General features: G+C 36.0%; 1 protein-coding gene and 1 pseudogene across 1 annotated transcript in view; one reads left to right on the plus strand and one right to left on the minus strand.

The window, feature by feature from the left end:
- Agbl4 (ATP/GTP binding protein like 4) overlaps nucleotides 1-20301 on the plus strand; it is a 1571060-nt gene that overhangs the window by 560339 nt on the left and 990420 nt on the right. The gene's annotated exons all lie outside the window — the stretch shown is intronic.
- LOC105743219 lies at nucleotides 7020-10924 on the minus strand (annotated as a pseudogene).

A 20301-nucleotide genomic window follows, 5' to 3' on the forward strand; every position in this document is an offset into this window, starting at 1 on the left:
CCTTTTAGACTATACTGTGAAATGTGGATATTTCTCTTAAGCACAGTATGAAGCTAGACAAACTCTGATTTATACTACAAATGGTGCAAGAGTAGCATATAGAGGCCAGTTTGGAGACTGCTGCAGTGTTCAGTGAGATAAAAGTTAATGTCTTAGATTACAGAAGAAGAAATAAAAGATTGTAAGAAGTTGCCTGAATTGGGATATATAATGTTGAGTTTAAACAGTCCATGAGTGCTATAATTAGATGATAGTAAGTATGATCAGCTAAAATAATAACTACTTTTGTATATATTTTTAAAAGTTCTTTTCACATCCCTTTTTAATTAATGCATTTTGCTTATACAGATTAAAGGGTTTTATTTTGGCTTATTTGTACATTCATATAATATACATCGATCATTAAAATAGTTATTTTTATTTTAGGCAGATATTTCTACCCTGCCTAAAATAAAGATAACTATTATAGATGAGGTATCCAAAAGTCAGAGATGTTAAATAGTTTTCTCAACGTTATTCACCTTGAAGAAAGGTAAGTGGTAGATCAAAATAAGGCACTCATACTGCTTATGTTAATTTTTTTGCTTTCTTCATTTTCTTCACCGTATTTCATGACCAAAGTAGGAATATATATTATAATATAATATATACTATATACTGTATATATATTATATACATAATTTATATGAAAAAGGAAAAGAAAAAGTCTGTGTTTGTAACATCTGTTAGCAAGGTGATATAGTAAAAGTTTAGCCTCACTTTTAGAATAGAGCAATAATTTTTCCTGTGATAGAATGTTGATAATCCTAAAAATACTGTAATTCAGAGATTGACACAAAGAGAGCACTCCATAATATTCAAGAATATAATTATATGTTTTGTAAAGTAAGATCATAAATTCACACTCAATGAGTTATGCCATACTGTTTTCATCTTCAGCAGCTTTAAGAAATCTGTGCTTATTAGATTTAGTGTACTCCCAAATGATTCTTCCATCCTGGCTCCTTGAGGAGGGTACTGTCATCAAATAGTCTCAAATAGTCTTTATGATGGTTACTGAGTTTTAGACGTACATGGACTGGTCATGTTCTAATTCAGCAAGCACCAAAAAAGACATGTGGAAGAGATAGGAAACTTGAATTGTAACCTAGATTTGCCTTTCATTTATTATATAGACTTGGGGGAAAATCTGATTCCTTATAGTGCTCAGTTGATTCCTTTATGTGTTGAATAGAGGGAATTGAATTGGACAGAGTGACACCTCAGTTCACAAACTCAATTCTTTCCACAATTCTGGCCGCAAACCAACCTGCACAAGAACCAAATTAAATTTCCCCATAAGGTCAACATTGAACCTAACTATTGAATTTGATTCAGTTTGGACCAGAATTGTTGAAAGAATCTAGTTCATGGAACTAGGTACCACTGTTTTCATTGCACCCTCTATAATTCTGTGCACAAGGTTTGAAGAATTTATGAGGATTTCCATTCAGCCCTATTAATTAAATTTCTTTATCTGATTGAGCACATTCAAGGAGGCTATAACTTTTTTCATTGTCTCATTTATGGTCAAACTCTTACATAAAAGAAAATGAGAAAATTTTACTCGCAACATATCATTAACTTTATTGCCCTGAAAGCATAAGAAAGATTCTATTTTATTTATTTATTTACTTTTTTGCTGTTAGCTAAAGTTGATTGAAGGAAATGAGGTAGAGTTGAGCAGAAAAGATTAAGACTTTTATTTAAGTAGGAGAATTTCTGGAAAGATGGCTTTTCAATTTCTCTCTGATTGAAAAATTTGGTCATTGGACAGTGATATTCTGGAATACATCTGTTGTCTTTGACAGGGTCATCATAGAAGATATATTAGTGAAATAATATTTGCTAACTCCTCATTGGAGTTTAAATTTTACTTTCCTCCTATTAATGAATTAGGAGGGATATAACATTGTTATACATAATATTTTAAAGAATGTGCCAATGAGTGATGACACTGTGTAGATTATTGACCTTCAGAAGAAGTTCTCTTGATGATTTTAGTCACCAATCATTTGTCCTCCTTTCATAAACTTTTATTAAGCACTGTCATTGGCCTGGCTTACTTCTTGCTGCTGGAGATACAGACCCTAAATAGAAGGGCTACTTCACTTAAGCCTGAGTTTTGTGGCAGGCACTCATCTCATGAGCATCTACTATGTGCTTGCCTATGTCATTGGCAGTTAGAGATCTTAGAAGTGAGTACCATTGAGCCTTGAGAGGGTTCTCCTTTGTGTCTCCAACACCTACACACAGTGCAGAAAAGATATTTAGAAAACATTCGGGAAGAGGATGAAGGCACTAATTATAATTCCTTTAGCGATGCCTTATCCTCTTTTTTTTTTTTCCAACATCTGTTCTTTAATATCCATTCAGAGATCACATAATCAGATGTGGAAATATATTTTATGTGAGAAGTAAAATAAGGCTCTGTACATATAAAAACAAAATTAATTTTTTACTATGAGAAGATGAGAGAAAAATATTGTACGTAGATGAAATTGATGATATGTAGAAGGTAGTAGGATAAAAATGGTTGAGGAAGATAAAGATAAGGAACATAGATGCAAAAAATATATAGAAGGCAGTAAAAGTGCTTTCTGTGTCCTCAGAAACTACTGAACTCTCATGTACATGTAGAATCAGGATGAGGAAAAAGTGACAGATGAGAAAATAGCAGGGAAATAGCCAGCAACAGAATGCACACAGTTCTAAGGACCATTGTTAGAAGCTTGACATTGGCCTACTGAGTGGTGAGAATATATTAAATGGTTTAAGCACATGAATAATTTATCCTACTTATGTTTTACTATTCATTATGTCATTACTATGAAGGATGAATTAGAACAGGGCAAGACTGAATGGAATCAGGCATATCAGGTAATCTTGAAGAAGCTGACTAAAAGAGAATCAATTGCCATAGATGAAATGAGTTAAATCACATGTAATTTAGAAGATGAAAGAGAAATCTATGTTTTTAGACTGAAGTATAAGAACAAATGGAGGTCTGTGGTTTGTGTGAGGTGCAGGGAGGTCCTGGTAGAGACTGGAAGTATTACAGTCCATATTACATGGTGAGGGGTTAGTATTGGGAAGAAGAAAATTCATAGAAAATTGTGATCTATAGAAGGGCATGGTGCCACATACCTGTAATCTCTGCACCTGAGAGGCTGAGGCAGGAGGATTGCTGGCCAGCCTAAATTGCATATGAAACATTGTCTCAAAATAGAGGAGGAGAAAAGAAGAAAAGAAGAAGGAGGAGAAAGAGAAGAAGAAGAGGAAGAGGAGGAAGTAGAAGAAAATATGAGGAAGAAGAGGAAGAGGAGGAAGTAGAAGAAAATATGAGGAAGAAGAACATGATTGTTATCCAAATGGTCAGCTTTTTAAAATATGTATATATAGTGTGGATCAAACTCAACACAACATGCTTGCCAGGCAGGCGCTGTGCCACTGAACTATATCCCTGGCTCTCTACTCTTTTTTTTTTTTTCTTTGTATTTTAGGGAAGGTTCTATAGGGTGTTCAAGGTCTCACTAGTAGATCAAACTCATAGTGATCCGTCTGTTTACAGCCTCCCAAGAGCTGGGATTATAGGTTTGTGCTTCCAGGCTCAGTTTCAATTGCCCTCTCAGTGTGCCCTAGGGGTGGGGCTGGCACAGCAGTCTCAGAGATCCATCCCCTGACCCCTGTACCTGCTTGCAGGTGCTTTAATCTGCTGAACTATTTGGCCAGCCCTGCTACTCTTGTACATTGATGTGCTTCAATATTTTTTTCTTGGTTGTTCAGCTATCTTTGGCTTCCCCACTAGTTGTACCTTTGAATATTGTTTTAATAAAGGAAGAAGAAAGAAGCAAAGAAAGAAAAAAAGACAGCAGTTTTCAGGGTGAGATACATTTTATAATCACACAAAAATAGTGTTTGAATCTGTGCTGTGTACCAATCCCCATTCTTAACACTGATTGTATAGAAATGAATCAGATTCAGTCCCTGATGACCTCCTAGAATATAAATGAAGACAGTTGTATAAATAAATCAGTATGGTACAAGGATGTTTAGAAAAAAATTGAAATAATTTCTTCCTGGGTTGGGAGAACAAAAATGCTTCATAAAAGGAAGATGTGCTTGGGACAGATTCTGGAAGTGTGACTACTTTGAGTTTCATTATTAAGACAGTGTTGCAGGTAGAATTCTAAAATGCCCCAGCTGGGCCTGCCAGATAGCTTAGTGGACTAAAGCACCTACTTAGGCAGGCTCAGAGACTGGCATTTGATCCCCGACATGCCATGCCACCCTCCTCCCCCAGGGCATGCTAAGACAGCAACTGAGACTGGGCATGGTGGTGCACACCTGTAATCCCAGTACTTGGGAGGCTGAAAGCAGGAGGGTCACTATGAGTCCAATCTATGTAATGAGACCCTGTAGACTCTGTACTAAAGACTTTAAAAAAAAAAAGATTCCCCAGCTGTCCTTCAAATTTTCCTCATGATGAGTAATTCCCTCTTCTTGAATATGGGTGGAATGATGAATATAATTAAAAAACCCTTTCTGTGATTATGCTGATTTCAGCTTGATAGCTATGGTATCCTGATTTCAGCCTTGTGATACTGTGAACTAATAAATAACTTTCTTTAAGATGCTATATTTGTTGGAATTCATTACACATCAATAGAAAACCACTAATACAGATGGCTTTTTAGTAGAATCTAACCTATTGTGACTTAGAGAAATGTTTTCTAGAGAAGAAACTGAAATCATATTATAGCTATTATTTCAAGAAGAAAGTTTTTAGATAATCACGATACCTAACTATTGTATTAGATATAACACATTTCTTGATTAAGAAATGACCAACTAATTGGATTATAGTAGTCCTGTGTGTGGCTGAAGGGATTTACTGAAGACAGAAGTTTGATTTATTGAAATTTTTATTTATTCTTTGCAAATATTCTTCCACCTACTAACAGCATGTTGGCTATAAGATATATATATATGCAGTTCCCTTCTGAAATCCTTTCCTATGAGGCTTTTAGGTGACACCCAGATATAAACCATGTCTTAGTTATTTTCCTCTCATTGCTGGGACAAAACACCCAACACCCAAAATTAAGCAGGGAGATGTTTACTTAGTTCACAGTTTGTAGAGGTTTCAGTCTATAATCTGCTTGTTCCAAGGCAGGATGGTATGGCAGAGGGGCAACTGGTGGCTGGGATAGAGGAAGACAGTTAAAGCAACAAGAGAAAAAGGGAAAGAGAGACTCTGTATTCCTTATATTGTGTAGGCTACTTTCCCTGGGGGAGATGCAGCACTCACACTCCTATCCCTAGCTCTAGACAATGAAGCAATCACAAACTTTAGATTCAGCCACCTTTGAAAAGCCCACCTCCCCATGACAACATGAGGCTGTGGGAGGACATCTAAATACAAACCATAACAAGTTTTGATCCAAGAGAAAGAAGAACATTTTCATAGCAAAAATTTTAAAACTGAAATTGAGAATGTTAATTATAGATAATTTCTTCAGGAAATATTTCACTTATATTGATAAATTTACTAGGGAGCCAGAAAAGGTAGCCTGTCTACTTGAAATGGATTACTTGGTATTGTCTATAATCTATAGCATACCCTTGATTACTGAAATAAAATTTAAGATTTGGGCTCTTAGAACAGATTATGAAAAAGAAAACTGTGATGATTAGTTGAGATGAGACTAAAGTGTGATTAATGTAGCTGAAACTATCTACAAGCATTCAAAGTTATAAATACCAAACAAAAAGACAGACAGAGAGACAGACAAACAGACACTCGCTGAGAATGAGTTAAGTGAAGTCAATAAATCCTGAAATTTGTGATAGACAATTTCTTCTAAAGTTAATGACCACCTTCAGGAAGATTCTTTGGGGATCACACACTAATGTCAATCTCCTGATCCCCAGCAAAACATAGTTACTTTTCATAATGTTGCATCACAGCTATGCCAGAAATTATGTGTAATTACTACCTTCTCTACACTATGCACAGGCTCTGGAGTAATATGTAGGTAACTTTGATATGGGAATATGTGGTTCAGTTCCAAGTAGAAAATATGCCTTTAAAGATTACACATTTTAAACTTCTTATAATTAATTGTGATTCATTATTATAAATCAAATCATTGTTTTGTATTAAATGAAAAAAATTAATCCCTAATCTCTCTTAGTTCACTTACTTCATATCAAAAGTTCTTCCTTAGTTTATAAATATCTTCAATTTAAATGTCTTCTCACATAACACAGTATAGTACTTCATGGACTGGAATTTGGAGTCAAGAAGACATATATTGAATTCATCCTTCTGACTTTAGACCTTATTTCTTCAATGTCTGCCTCAGTCTTTTCATCTCAATAGAGAGAATATATATCATCAGGTCTATAGTAAGTATTAAATTATATTTTATAATATATATATAATTATATTATATATATATATATTTTCAAGCCATTCCCATTTAATTCAGATCACAAAACTTAAGATGCACACCTAACATATAACTTTCTTATATTATTTAACTGCAAATAAGGTTTCTTTTCAGGACATCAGTGAAAATAAGTTGGAGTTATCTAAATAAACTTCTAATGCCATTCTTAAAGGATTATAAATAGACTAAATTGAGAAGAAACTTAAACATTACTTTTTTATGATTAATGATAAACGATGAGGTAGAATACACTTCAACAGATTTCCTGGTCCTAGACCCCTACATTAAGTTTGCACTGACTTAAATGCTGGTGGATTTTTAGGAATGAGAGATCTGTGTTACTGGGTACCCACTCTTTAATGCAAAGGCTTATGTTTACTTTTTCAAATGGCTCAATCTCAATAACATATAAGTCCTTAGCAGACCCCTAATAAAATTCCAATTTGTAAAACTGGGCCATTTTAAATGTTTTTAAAATTTAATGAAATTGTAATAATAAATAAATTGTTTTCTTCATGAATGTAGTCATGAGAGTTGTTCAGCAGTATTCAGGTTATGATTGGTCCGTAGTCTTCAATAGTTTAAGAAGTTATTGTATGAAACGCCTGTCAAACTAGTAAGACTGCATCATTTTCAGGATTGTTGGTTGCCTGGGAATATTTACCCCAAATAACCTTGCCTCCTTGTGTCAGGAGGCCCAATTATCACACATTCCCCTCAGTCATTGTTCTTTTGGTAATAACACCCAAAGTTATATACAGTGGCGATGAAGGATTGTTTTTCGCACCAATTATCAGCAGGCAAAACATGGCTTTCAGTTCAGGATGTGTTACACAGTCCTTCTTAAAATGTAAGTCCATTGGCCTAATGAATCTTTTATATTTAGGTGGTTTTCTTGTAAAGCCATCTCCAACAAGGCAGACTTTAGTAACCATCCTCTTCCATGCCTTCTTTTTTCTCTTTCCAGTTAGAATAACTTCAAATACTTTAGCTTCTCCTTGGGCATGAACTTTGGGCAGAGGAACTTTCAGTTTTCCCACCTTCTATTTTCGTTTTTGTTTACTCATGTTGAAAAGTACTTTTTCATGAAACTGTCCCTCTCTGTTCAGCAGATAGGCAGGTACTGCTTCTTGTGGAGTCTTTTCATCATTCATTTGTTTGGGGTTTCTCTTTTCATGCATCTTGATAGTCTTCTTCATTTGTATTTTCTCCACATGGTGCTGTTTCTGGTAGAGCTTAGTCTTCATGCCAATCTTTTATTTTTTTCCTTCTTTGAACGTTCATGAGCCTCTCAACTTTCCTTCTTTTTCTTTTTCTCATGGTACTCCAAGCAGTACCCATAGCATGGATAGTGTAATTCATGTATTTGTTTTGTGGGATGATGACAGCTGCAAATTTGCTGCAGGGGGCCTCAGGTGTACAAAGAAAAGTAACAGGAATATATATATATATATATTTCAGATTTGGCCTCTTAGAGTTGATTGGAAAAAAAACTATGATGAGTATGTGAGATGAGACTGGAGCATGATTAATGCAGTTGAAACCATCCACAAGAACACAACAATTCAAAGGTTATAACTACTAAACACACACACATATATATATATATAATATATGTGATATATATTATATATATATATATATATATATATATCACATGTAATATAGTAACTCATCTTTGGCAAGACTTAATACTTTAATTTTAAATGATTTTCTTGATACTGTGTTTAACATTAATCATTCTCTGTGGTATTTTTCAACTTTATGTACCTTTATATAACACACATCTGCAAAAGTTGAGGCAAGAGCATCACCACGTTCACATCCTACCTGAGTAATTTAGCAAGACTTTATCTCAAAAGAAATAAAGAAAAAGGGTTGGTATGCAGCTCAGTGATGAGTATCCTTGGGTTTTGGTCTCTAGTACTGCAAAACAAAACAGCACTAAACTTTTCCAAATCCTACTTAAGTCTTAAATAATATTTCTATCCCTTAAGTATTAACTATTTAAAATTACCTGATTTAAGCCCCCATCTATCTTAAATATATTTCATCTCACTTCAGTTTAATATTTTTCACAAATCCCACTTATGGATAGCACCTGCTATTTTAGCTTTCCAGTATTCTTTACTCCTTTGTGGTGTTTATATCTTCTTAGCTTTGAGGAATGGTCCTTCTCTCATGCTTTTTGGTTCTAGTGAGATTTTTAATTAGATATACTACCCCTCCAATCACAGAGTTTGCTGTTTAATCCTGACCTGACGACCCATGCTGGAGAAAGTAGTAAGATTCGTCAGCTGAGCCATTTCATTCTGAAGTGGAAAGGAGTTCTTTTCTTGCAGTACAAGCACAAAATGATGGGACTCTGCTGGCAGTTATATCGCCTCTGTGAAGCATACTGAAAGAATGAGGCTAACGTAAAGACAGGATCTAAAATGAAAGGGACAATAGGTTTTTAGTGGAAAAAGGTAAAACAAATATTCATAACGAGATGATAGGAGAATAACTCTAGTTAATACATTGCTTATTATTATCTTTAGTTACTAGAAAAGCCTTTTGAACATATCAGTTGATCTATTTCCTTGATCCATTTTCTCAATTGCTTCTGCTTATGAGAGCCAATAAGTGATATTTTTTAATTTTTATTAGTAGATATCTACAGGACATAATGATCACATTTGTCATGGGAGGCCGGTACATCTCAATTCTATTTTCACCTCTTCTTCATCTCTTGGCTCCCTTTCCTTTTGCAAAAGAAGATTTTCTGTCATATGCAACTGAGAAAGTTCTTTTTACATATTTCTATTAAGGGACCAGTAAGATAGCTCAGTGGATTAAAGCACCTTCTTAGGCAGGTGCAGAGACCCATTCCCAATCTCCTGAGTGCTGGGCTGGCCCCATCCCTGGGGTGCACTGAGATGGTGATTGAGACTGGGCATGGTGGGGCACACTTGTAATCCCAGTGCTTGGAGGCTGAAAACAAGAGGATCAGTATGAGTCTGATCTGTGTGGTGATACCCTGTAAACCCTGTACTAAATACATTAAAAAGTACATATTTCTATTAATTTTAAAGATACTATCTGTTTATTCATTTGGGAGTTTTAAAATGTTTGCAGTACATGCAATTTACATTGATCTCAGGGGGTAGGTATATGTACATAATCTTTCAATTTTCTTATTCTCCACCCCTACCTAATTCACCTTCATCCCTTCATCTCTAAATTCCCTTTCCCCATTTTCATTATTACTGTTATTATTATTAAATTTTGTTCATGTTTACAGTATACGATGTTATATTCCTTGTGGGTATTTGGTATTTTTACATGACAAATCATTCACATCTATGAAGTTTTCTTTCTATGCCTAGCTTTCAGGACACCTTTATGTCTTAGTCTTTTCATGGTGCTGTAACAGAGTACTGTCATCTGGATAGATTATCATCACTTCTTGGCCTTTTGGATAAGATCAAGTATGGATAGATTATAAACAATAGACATTTCTTTCTCACAGTTGTAAAGGCTGCAAAGTTCCATATCAACCTGTTTGAAATCTTGATGTCCAAAAACCCTTTATCTTATTTTTTATTTTTTATTATTGTGTGTGTGTGTGTGTGTGTGTGTGTGTGTGTGTGTATGTGTTTTAGGGAAGGGTCTACAACGTGTTCAGGGACTCACTATTAGATTGGACTTGTAGTGATCCGCCTGTCTGCAGCCTCCCAAGAGCTGGGATTACAGGCACGTGGCACCACGCCCAGTCTCAATTGCCCTCTCAGTGCATCCTGGGGGTGGGGCTGGCATGGCAGGCCCTGCGATTGAACCCCAGTCCCTGTGCCTGCTTGCAGTTGCTTTAATCAGCTGAGCTATTTGGCTGGAACTTCAGTTCTTAAAAAGCTGTATTATCTGTCATTTCAACAACATGAATAAATTTAAAACGTGCTAAGTTATATAAGCTAGGGACACAAAGACAAATGAGACCTGATTCCACTTATATATAAAATCTAAAAATATCAAACTTATAGAAGCAGACATGGGATGGTTATCAGTAACTTGGTAGGGGCTGGGAATTGGTAAGTTGTTAGTCAAAAGATGTAAAATTTCATGTAGTTAGGACAAGTAAGCTCAAAAGATCTATTGAACACCATGAAGACTATAGTTAATAGCAATGCATTTTATATTTAAAATTGATAAGGGAGTATATTTTAGGTCTTAGCACCACGAACTACATAGTTTTATTAATAAGCATGTGAGATAATACATCTATTAATTAACTTTACTTAGCCATTACATAATGAAAAGATCATGTTGTATGCCATATATATTTAACTTAAAAAGTAACATTTTCAAAACAAGTAAATACCATAAAAGGATATATTACTTGCTTCCCTTCTTACCATCCAAATTCTGGCCACTTGAACATCACTTAAATCCATTACACGTCCTTCCCCTCTACTAACATCTTATTCTGGACTCTCTATTACTTGACTTATTAAAAAACCAACTAATGACAGATTTCCCTGCCTGAAGTCTTGCAGTGTATACTATATAAAGTGAGAACTGTCTTATCTAGCCCTAAACTATAAACTACAAAAAAAGTTAATAACAGAGAAATCAGTGGATCAAAGATGAATTTCTAAATCTTAGGTTTCTAGCAATTATCTTATCCCTGAAGGTGGAAAGAAGGGTGAGGAAGGATCCTTGTTTTCTTAAACAATAGTCAGTAAGTACCTGGGCATTGCTTCCTGATCAACATGCTGACATTTAGTTATACCTGCTATGTGCATCAACCACAAAAATAAACTACGTGCTAAATTTTTCACTTTCTGTTTTCTTGTCCTTTCATTCCCTTGTTTCCTATTTGTCTCCTGAGAAACTCCTAGTAATCCATTAATTATAAACCCACATATCTGTTCTTGCAAGAAGTCTTCCTGATACTCGTTAACATGGGTTGGAGATGCATTAAGGTTTGTCCCCTCCAAAATTCATGTTGAGATTGAATCACTATTGTAACAGCATAAAGATGTAAGATTTTGAACAGATGATCGGGGAGTGAAGCTTCCCTCATTGCTGAGAATGCTGCAATAAAGGGCAACTGAAGCTCTCTCTTGTTCTCTTTTGTCCTCTGGCCTTCCATTATGTGGTAACAAAAGAAGTCCCACTGGATGACATCACTAGTATACTGGACTGAGTTGTCTTCAGAATGTGAGCTAATACGTATTTTTCACTATGAATTACCTAGAATGTTAATTGGATTTCTGTTGCTATCATAAAATACCCGAGTAAAAAAGTATAGGAGCCTAAAGGTTTACTTTGCCTCATGGTTTCAGAAGTTTCAGTTAATGGTCAATTGACTTCATTGCTTTTGGGCCTGTGGTGAGGCAAAACATAGTAGATGTGATGAAGGAAAGCCTCTGACTTCCTAACAGGAATGAGAGAGGGTGAAATAGTTTGTGCTATTTGGCTTTTTCTTCCTTCCACTGTTGTTCCATTCAGGCCCGCAGTCTAGATGACACCCACATGGAACACAGATCTGACCTTCTGTTGGCTGTCCCACATACCAGTCCTTACTGGAAACACTCTCACAGACACACCCAGAAGTGTTCTTTATGAATTCTCTAAGTGTTTCTTACTCCAAAAGTTTCCCATTCAATATGAACCATCATACATCATCTCAAATTTTGCTATAATGACACAAAACAATCTGAAACAGTGTGCTTCTTACTACTGTGTTATGGTTTATATGTCACCCAGAAGGTTTATATTTTCAGAGTTTGAACTTTAGGAAGGTGTTTAGATCATGAGGGCACTATACCCATCTGTTGATTAATCTACTAAAGAGTTGAGAGCTGAATTTTCTCATAGGAGGTGGAGTAGGCTTGGAAAAGGCAAGTTATTGGGGTGTAATCTAGGAGAGCACATCTCTGTCCTAGGCTCTCTGCATCTCCTTCTACTTCCTGGCTGCTAGGAGGTGAGAATCTTTCTCTGCCAAATTGTTCCACCAGGACAATCTTACCTTGCATCAGCCAAGTATGGACTAAACTAAACTAAATTCTGTAAAAGATGAGCCAAAATTTACCTCTTCTCCTTTAAGCTGTAGGTGTTGCATGTTTTGTCACAGCAATAGGAAAGTGAATAAGACATACTTATATTTAGATTTGCTTTTCTGTGGTATTAATCTATCAGAATCTCAAGAAATATTCCTTAAATATTCCTTCCCCATTTTTCCTGCCTAATTCAGATGCTTAGCAACTGCTGATTAATTATATTTTATAAATTTTAATTTTTTTTTATTTTTAGGGAAGGGTCTACAGGGTGTTCAGGGTCTCACTACTAGATCGGATTTGTATTGATCCACCTGTTTACAGCCTCCCAAGAGCTGGGATTACAGGCATGCACCACCACACTCAGTTTCAATTGCCAACTCAGTGCACCCTGGGGGCGGGGCTGGCAGAGCAGGCCTGGGGATCTAAGCCCTGGCTCCTGTGCCTGCTTGCAGGCACTTTAATCCACTGAGCTATTTGGCCAGCCCTGCAACTGCTGTTTAATCAATAAGGAAGGATCCCTTTGTTCTTTCGGTAGGTCCTCAAGGATGATTTTGTGAGCAGAAATTTCAATTTAGAAAACTCCGTTGGTCATTCCATTTGTTTTATTGTTTTTTCTTCTTTTTTAATTAATTAATTTATTTATTTACTTGGTACAAGGTCTTGCTAAGCAGCTCAGACTTGTAGTGATCCTTCTGTGTCTGCCTCCCCAGTGCTGGGATCATAGGGGTGTGCCACTACACTCGTTTTCGGGCCAGCACAGCATGCCTGGGGTTTCACGGCTGGCATGTCATGCAGTATCGGCAATAAAACCTGGGTCCTTGCACCTGCCAGGCAGGCGCTCAGACCGCTGAGCCATCTCCCCAACCCTGTTCTTTCTTCTTACCTCTTGATTTTAACTTGGGTTAGTATTTATAGCCAGCTCTTCCCTCATGGAGAAATATAATAGTTCCTTGCTAGGGAACTATAAGTTCCTGCTGAAATTCCCTCTGCATATTTTTTCTTTTCTCATGTTACAATAATGTACACAGAAGAAGTACCAGAAGAAGCTACTGTTAATGTATATTCTTTCCCAAGGAAATGCGCATAACCTTAAGGATTAGTCTTAGTTACAAAATGATTTACCTAAGAGGTAACTATTTAGAGAAGACCAAATTTATCAAATTTATAGATAGAAATGAGAAACAATTGAATGGATAGAAATTTAGTCAGACTTGGTTTAGATATTCATTGTGCATCTGTTTGAGCACAGAACACCTGGTTAAGCTAATTTCTTCATGAGTAAAATGGTATCAATAGTATATAGTCCTCACACAGTGCTTGTTAAGATTAAAGGAATAGTGTAAAGCAAGTCACTCAGCCTGCATGTTTCTGTTTCTATAGCAGAAAACTTAGAAAATTAGCACCTCACCTATTTTTAAATTATCATTATTATTTTATCAATTATTTATTTATTTACTTACTTATTTGGTACAGGATTTCGTTATGCAGCTCAGATTCATAGTGATCCTCCTGTCTCAGCCTCCGCAGCACTGGGATTACAGGTATGTGCCACCACGCCAGGTTTCGGGGCTGGCACGGTGCACTCATGGTTGCAGAGCTGGCACAGCATGTGGTAATGGAGACTGAACCCAGATCCTTGAGCTTGTCAGGGAGGTACTTAGACCAGAGAGCTATTTCCCCACCTGGCCTTGCCTATTTTAAATATTAAATAAAATCCAATGTTTGAATTCCCTTTGAAATGAAGGAAAAGATCACATTAAGTAAATATATGTTCTTTTATCATTCAGCAGACTTAAAATTAATCTTTTAACAAGAACTTGTCAGGCCATTTCGGAGAAAGACGAAATGTATATCTGTAGAATACCATTTCCAGTGATGTTTTGCAAGTGAGCGCTTTTGCTGATAATTTCTGCAAGATATCCTAATGTAAATAAGTTATATTTTGTCTTATATTTTAAATATTCTTACATCGCTCTTTCCACAAAAGTTCAAATTCAGATTTAGGTTTTCTTTTGTTCCTGATGCAGAATTAAATTCTTATCTTATCTTGCACCAACTTTATTTCAGAGTGGGAAATCAAGTACAAATCAGTGTAACATGCCTATATTGTCCACGAAGGCTGAAAATTTTAAGTGTTTGTTCTAGATAGACTCCACAAGCTAGAGAAAATAGCTGATGCTTTTCTTTTTATTTCTGAGAATTAACTTGGAGAGAGGGATTAATTTAAAATGTAAATATAAAGATTTTAATTTTGAAAATATTTTTTACATCTGAGGACAACTTTGTATGAGTAATACCAGAAAGCCAATCACTTTACACCAAATTGAGAAAGTGTAGCTTCCTGGCATTTGCCAGTGGATAAGAAGTGACTACAAAAAATAGGCCAGATAGCTTTGTAACCTAGAAAGACTTCATATTCCTCTTCCCCATGAGCTTCTCATCTTTCTTAGATTCTGATTCTTAGCTCTAGGCTCTGGGCTCCCCCATCTCCCTTCATCTGTAGGCTTCTCCCTGATACTGTTAACCTAATGGTGGTAGGCCTGTGGTATTCAGAAAAAAAGAAAAGAAAAGAATAAAAGATTTACACACAGATGTGTTGGTCCCTGTCTTAGCCTGGATTGATAACTTTTATTTTCTTTTGCTTTGTTTTTGCTTCTGTTGTAAAAGTCAGAGTTTTTCTTTATAATCCTCTAATCATAATTTTATGTTTGCATCATATATTCTTAGCCATATTTTTTCTTAAAAAGTCTAAAATTATTTAAATACATTTACAATACTCTTAACTCCTTCCTCAGGACAAGGCCAGAAGCTTACCTAAATTGTTCTCTAAAGTGCCCTGCTTTCCATCTCTAAGAATTTTGGTTAAATATTTGAAAAATACTGATAAGAGTGTTGTTGTTTTAACTATTAAAAGACAGATTTACCAATATATTTTGTGATTCTTTTCTCTCACCTTATCTCTAAGTCCTTTCCTCTACCATCAGTCTTCTGTGGAAGTGAATTCTTTATTATTTTCAATGAAGATAGAATGATGAAAAATTCTCTGCATATCTGAAAAATGTTATGTTTTCTAGGCCCTTGAATGATTATTAAATAAATATTATAAACTGGGAAATTTTTTTTCTTTTTTCATAATAGCTTTGTTTTCCAGGGTCCATTATTGCTTATGAGAATTGTACTATTGGCCTAATTATGATGTATCAGTAGTGTGTCTTTCCATATGTTAGCATTTAAGATTTTTTTTTATAATCTAGCTGTTTTGTAGTTTAATTTTTATTTTGTTCTCATACTCTGAGGTGCCACTTACGGTCAAACTCCTCTACTTCCTGGTTGGTCACTGTCTTTTAAGTTCCTGTGTTTATCTTCTACTGTATCCTGGCTCATCTTCTGAAACCTTACTGCATTTCCTGTAATCCATTGGCATTACTTCTATACTCCCCCTCTCCCTACTATTTTTATCTGTTGCAATCCTTCTTGATCCTTATGGTTCAGCACAAATTTCATATCCACCAGAAACTGCTCTCTAATTATAACGGAATGAATCTCTCCTTCTCCCAAACATCATTAGCATATTTTATAGACCCAGCACATTTGACATAGTTAGTCCATATAGATTTCTCTTGTAAATGTAGAAAAAACAGAAAAAGAATAGGCTTTGGAATCAGACAATTCAGGGTTCATATTTCAATCCTTATTTTCTAGATGTGTGATGATTTGGAGGAATTTAATCTTATTGAGTGCTTTTTTGTCCATTTAAAAATGAAAATAATATCTACCTTGTAGAGTAAGCCTGAATCTCCAGATCTTGCCAGTTATCAGATATAAGTAAATTTTCAGTAATACAGGCAATCAACACTTTTTTGTTCTTGTCCTGTTTAAGACTTTTAGTTTTCCCGAAAAGGCACTGCAGGGTATTCTCAGAAGTCTTTAGAGTGTATCTACACATACTTTCAAAGTAATCTGTCAACTATAGACCTCTTGTAGCCTTTGACCCACTTCTTGTTTTGTCTTTGATTCCTACAAGTAAATACTCTTTGACCAAGAAAATGCCTGTGGGCCAGACAGATAGCTCAGCAGACTAAAGCACCTGCTTAGGCAGGCACAGGGACTGGGGCTCGATCTCTGGCATACCATGCCAGCCCTGCCCCTGGGTCACGCTGAGATGGAGATTGAAACTGGGTGTGGTGGCGCACACCTGTAATCCCAAGGGTTGGGAGGCTGAAAAACAGGAAGGACCACCACAAGTCTTCAAAAAGGAGTCTTTCTCATTCTGACACTCCAGACAGTGGAGGTCATAAAGGTCAGCACCGTCACACTGAGCTTGGCACATGCTAACTTTTCCTTTTTACTTAGAAGTCTCTCTTCAGTCAGACTAGCTCCTTTCTCATCTTCAGCTCTTTATGACCAACTCATAAATTTATTTATTTATTTTTGGTACTGGGGATTGAACTCATGACCTTGCACTTGCCAGGCAGGCGCTTAAACTGCTGAGCTTTAACCTGACCCCCTTAATCATAAATTTAATTCCACAGTTCTAGGAAAGATGATCACATTTGTATGTACTCATCACCTTTGTCCCTCACTTTATTCTTGGAACAATCAGAAGTAGCCATCTTTTTCTTTCATTATCATCAGTTTTCTCCCTGAAACTGCGTTTTCATTAATTGTGAACACACACACACACACCACCACCACCGCCACCACCACCACCACCACCGCCACCGCCACCACCACCACCGCCACCGCCACTGCCACCACCACTGCCACTGCCACTGCCACCGCCAACACAACAATCTTAAATCCAAGTTGGCCAGATAGCTCAGCAGATTAAAGTGCCTGCTTAGGCAAAGCACAGTGGCCAGGGTTCAATCTCTGGTATACCATGCCAGTCCTGCCCACAGGGTGCACTGAGAAGGCAATTGAGACTGGACGTGGTGGCACGTACCTGTAATCCCAGCATTTCGGAGGGTGAAAACAAGAGAATCACTATGAGTCCAATCTGTGTAGTAGACCCTGTCCTAAAATACAAAACAATCTCAAATCCATCCAAAGTATATCTCTAAGGACATACTATTATGAGCTATAGCTACACACACAACATGGATAAACTTAATGTATTTTTATATACAATGGATTCTCTTAGTCTACTCATAATCTCTTACACATTTCCAGGTCAGAAGTAGGTCTTTGCTTTTCTTTTTTCTAACCAAAAGGCTCATTTGGGTGATTTCCCAGAAAAAGAATGGCATTTACTAAACATGAAATTCAAATCTGGACCTTTTGCAAAACTAGGAAACACTTAAATCTATAAAAGGACCGATGTTCTTTTTTTTCTGGCCTCTACCTATCTATCTTTTCCTATGAAGACTTCAAAGATGTTGATACCTCCAAATTATGCATTTTCTCTGTAGCCTCCCATTATAAGGAAGCTTCACCAAGTACATAATAAAAGGATAGGCACCTATTTTCTAGGTACTATTTCATTTCTTCTGACAAGTAAGCATTTTGTCAATGAAAATGGATTTCCCCATAACTGATTTTTTTAAAACTACCCATAACTGATTCAAGAAAACTTACTGAACATCTTTTATGTGTCAGGTGCTATGTCAAGCAATTTCGCATCTACTTGTTTTGACAAATATGTGAAACATATTTTGTCACCCTACTTTTTGATGAGTAAATTTAGAGTTCAATATATTAAGTAACTGCTTACAAGTAATACTGCTTCTTAAGTGGAATAATGAGTGTTCTTGACATTTTATGCTCTGATAATAGTAAAAGAATGGATACTGATCTGCTGCTTTACATGATTAATACTTGGGAGAAATATAGGAAAACCTAAAATGTTTCTCTTAATCCCTCAATCAACAATCAGTGCACAGCACTTGTATGACAAAATATGCTAAGGTGTTTCCCCACACACCTGGTAAGCAGTAAGTTCAGCAAGCAGCACTGGCTAGGTGGCCAGTAATTCAATTCAGTAGTGACAGTTTACCTGGAGATAGCATTACTTGCCACAGATTGAGAACTTAGTCTCACTGGATGCTGTCTTCTACTTGAGATTTCAATTTAAAGTACAAGGTTGTTGTACCTATTCTTCTGACCAACCATCTATAAGTTGGGATTCCTTCAACTCCTTCCTTGGATGTGATTGATTTGCTAGAGCTGCTCATATAACTCAGGAAAACATTTATGTTTATTAGTTTATTAAAAATGGGTTTTATAAAGAATATAACTGAAGAGACACTGAGGCAAAGTATGGGAAGGGGAGTGCATAGTTTCTGTGCCCTCTTTTGGTGTGCTGGCCTCAAAAAAAAAAAGCCTCCATGTTTTCCGGCTATGCAGAAGCATCTCTGAATCTAGTACATTTGAGTTTTTATGGACGTTTTATATGTGTTGTTTAAATCAATACCATTAATGATCAGTTCAATTGGAAATTTGGGGGGCTGACATTAAAGGTCTCAAAATCATACCTTGGTCTTTCCAATGATCAGCTTTCAGCCCAAAGCAGTCCAGTAGTGTTCATCCACTAGTCAAACTATCAGCATAAAAAGGCATTTATTACTTTGAAGATTCCAATGATTTTAGAGATTATATTTTGAAATATTAGGAAGACCAAACGTATTTCATATATCACAACTTTTTAATGTGATGTAAAATTTTGTCAGTTTCAACAATTGACGTGGAGCAAAGGAAACCTTTGTATACTGCCATTGGGAATGTAAATTAGAATATGTATTATAAAAAAGTATGAAGATTCTTTAAAAATTTAAAATAGACCCACCATACCATCTGAAATCCCGCTATTAGGTGTCTATCCCAAGGAAATGAAATCAGTTTCTTGAAGGCTCACTGCAGCATTATTTACAGTAGCCAAGAAATGTAAAAAAAACATAATTGCCCATCAACATTTCAATAAAGAAAATGTGGAACAAATGCTCAATGCAACATAGTTTAGACATAAAAATAATGAGATGCTGTCATTTGCTGCCACATATGTTGAACAGGAGATTATTTTGTTAATTGAAATAAGCCAGGTACTAAAAGACAAATACTACATGATTTCCTTCATATATGGAATTTAATAAAGTTGAGTTCACAGAAGTGGAGAGTAGAGTGGTGGCTATGCAAGGCCAGGGCAGATAAGGTGGAGGATATTTGAGGAGAGCTAATCAACCAGTGCTGAGTTACAGTTTGACTACAACAAGAAATTCTGGTGTGCTATTGCACAGTAGGGTGAACATGGATAACAGCATTATGCTATACATTTCAAAAAACATAGAAGAAAGGATTTTGAGAGGTTCTATCATAAAGAAATAAAAAATGTAGACTGATTGGTGTCTCATGCCTGTAATCCAAGCACTCAGGAGGCTGAGTCAGAAAGACTGCCGGAAGTCTGAGGCCAGTCTGGGATACATAATAAATTCAAGGACAGACTGAACTACATAGTGCAAACCTATCTCAAAAAACCCAAACAAAAAGGAATGATAAGTGTTTGAAGAGATAAATATGTTCAAACTAATTTAAACATTTCACAATATGTTCATGTAATAATACATTACATGGTGCCCAATTAATATGTACTGTTTTTGTTCTCATACATCTGTTTAAAATAAATTTTAAAACTTTAAAATTAATTTAAATTTATATGGAGAGATTTATGTAATATCAAAAGTAAGGACAGGGCTGGAGAGATGGCTCAGTGGTCTAAAGCACCTACTTAGAACAAGTTCAGCGAAGCACAGGGACCGCGGTTCAATCCCCCA

The sequence above is a fragment of the Octodon degus genome, unplaced genomic scaffold (assembly GCF_000260255.1).
Source record: "Octodon degus isolate 3935 unplaced genomic scaffold, OctDeg1.0 scaffold00107, whole genome shotgun sequence".
NCBI classification, from domain to species: domain Eukaryota; kingdom Metazoa; phylum Chordata; class Mammalia; order Rodentia; family Octodontidae; genus Octodon; species Octodon degus.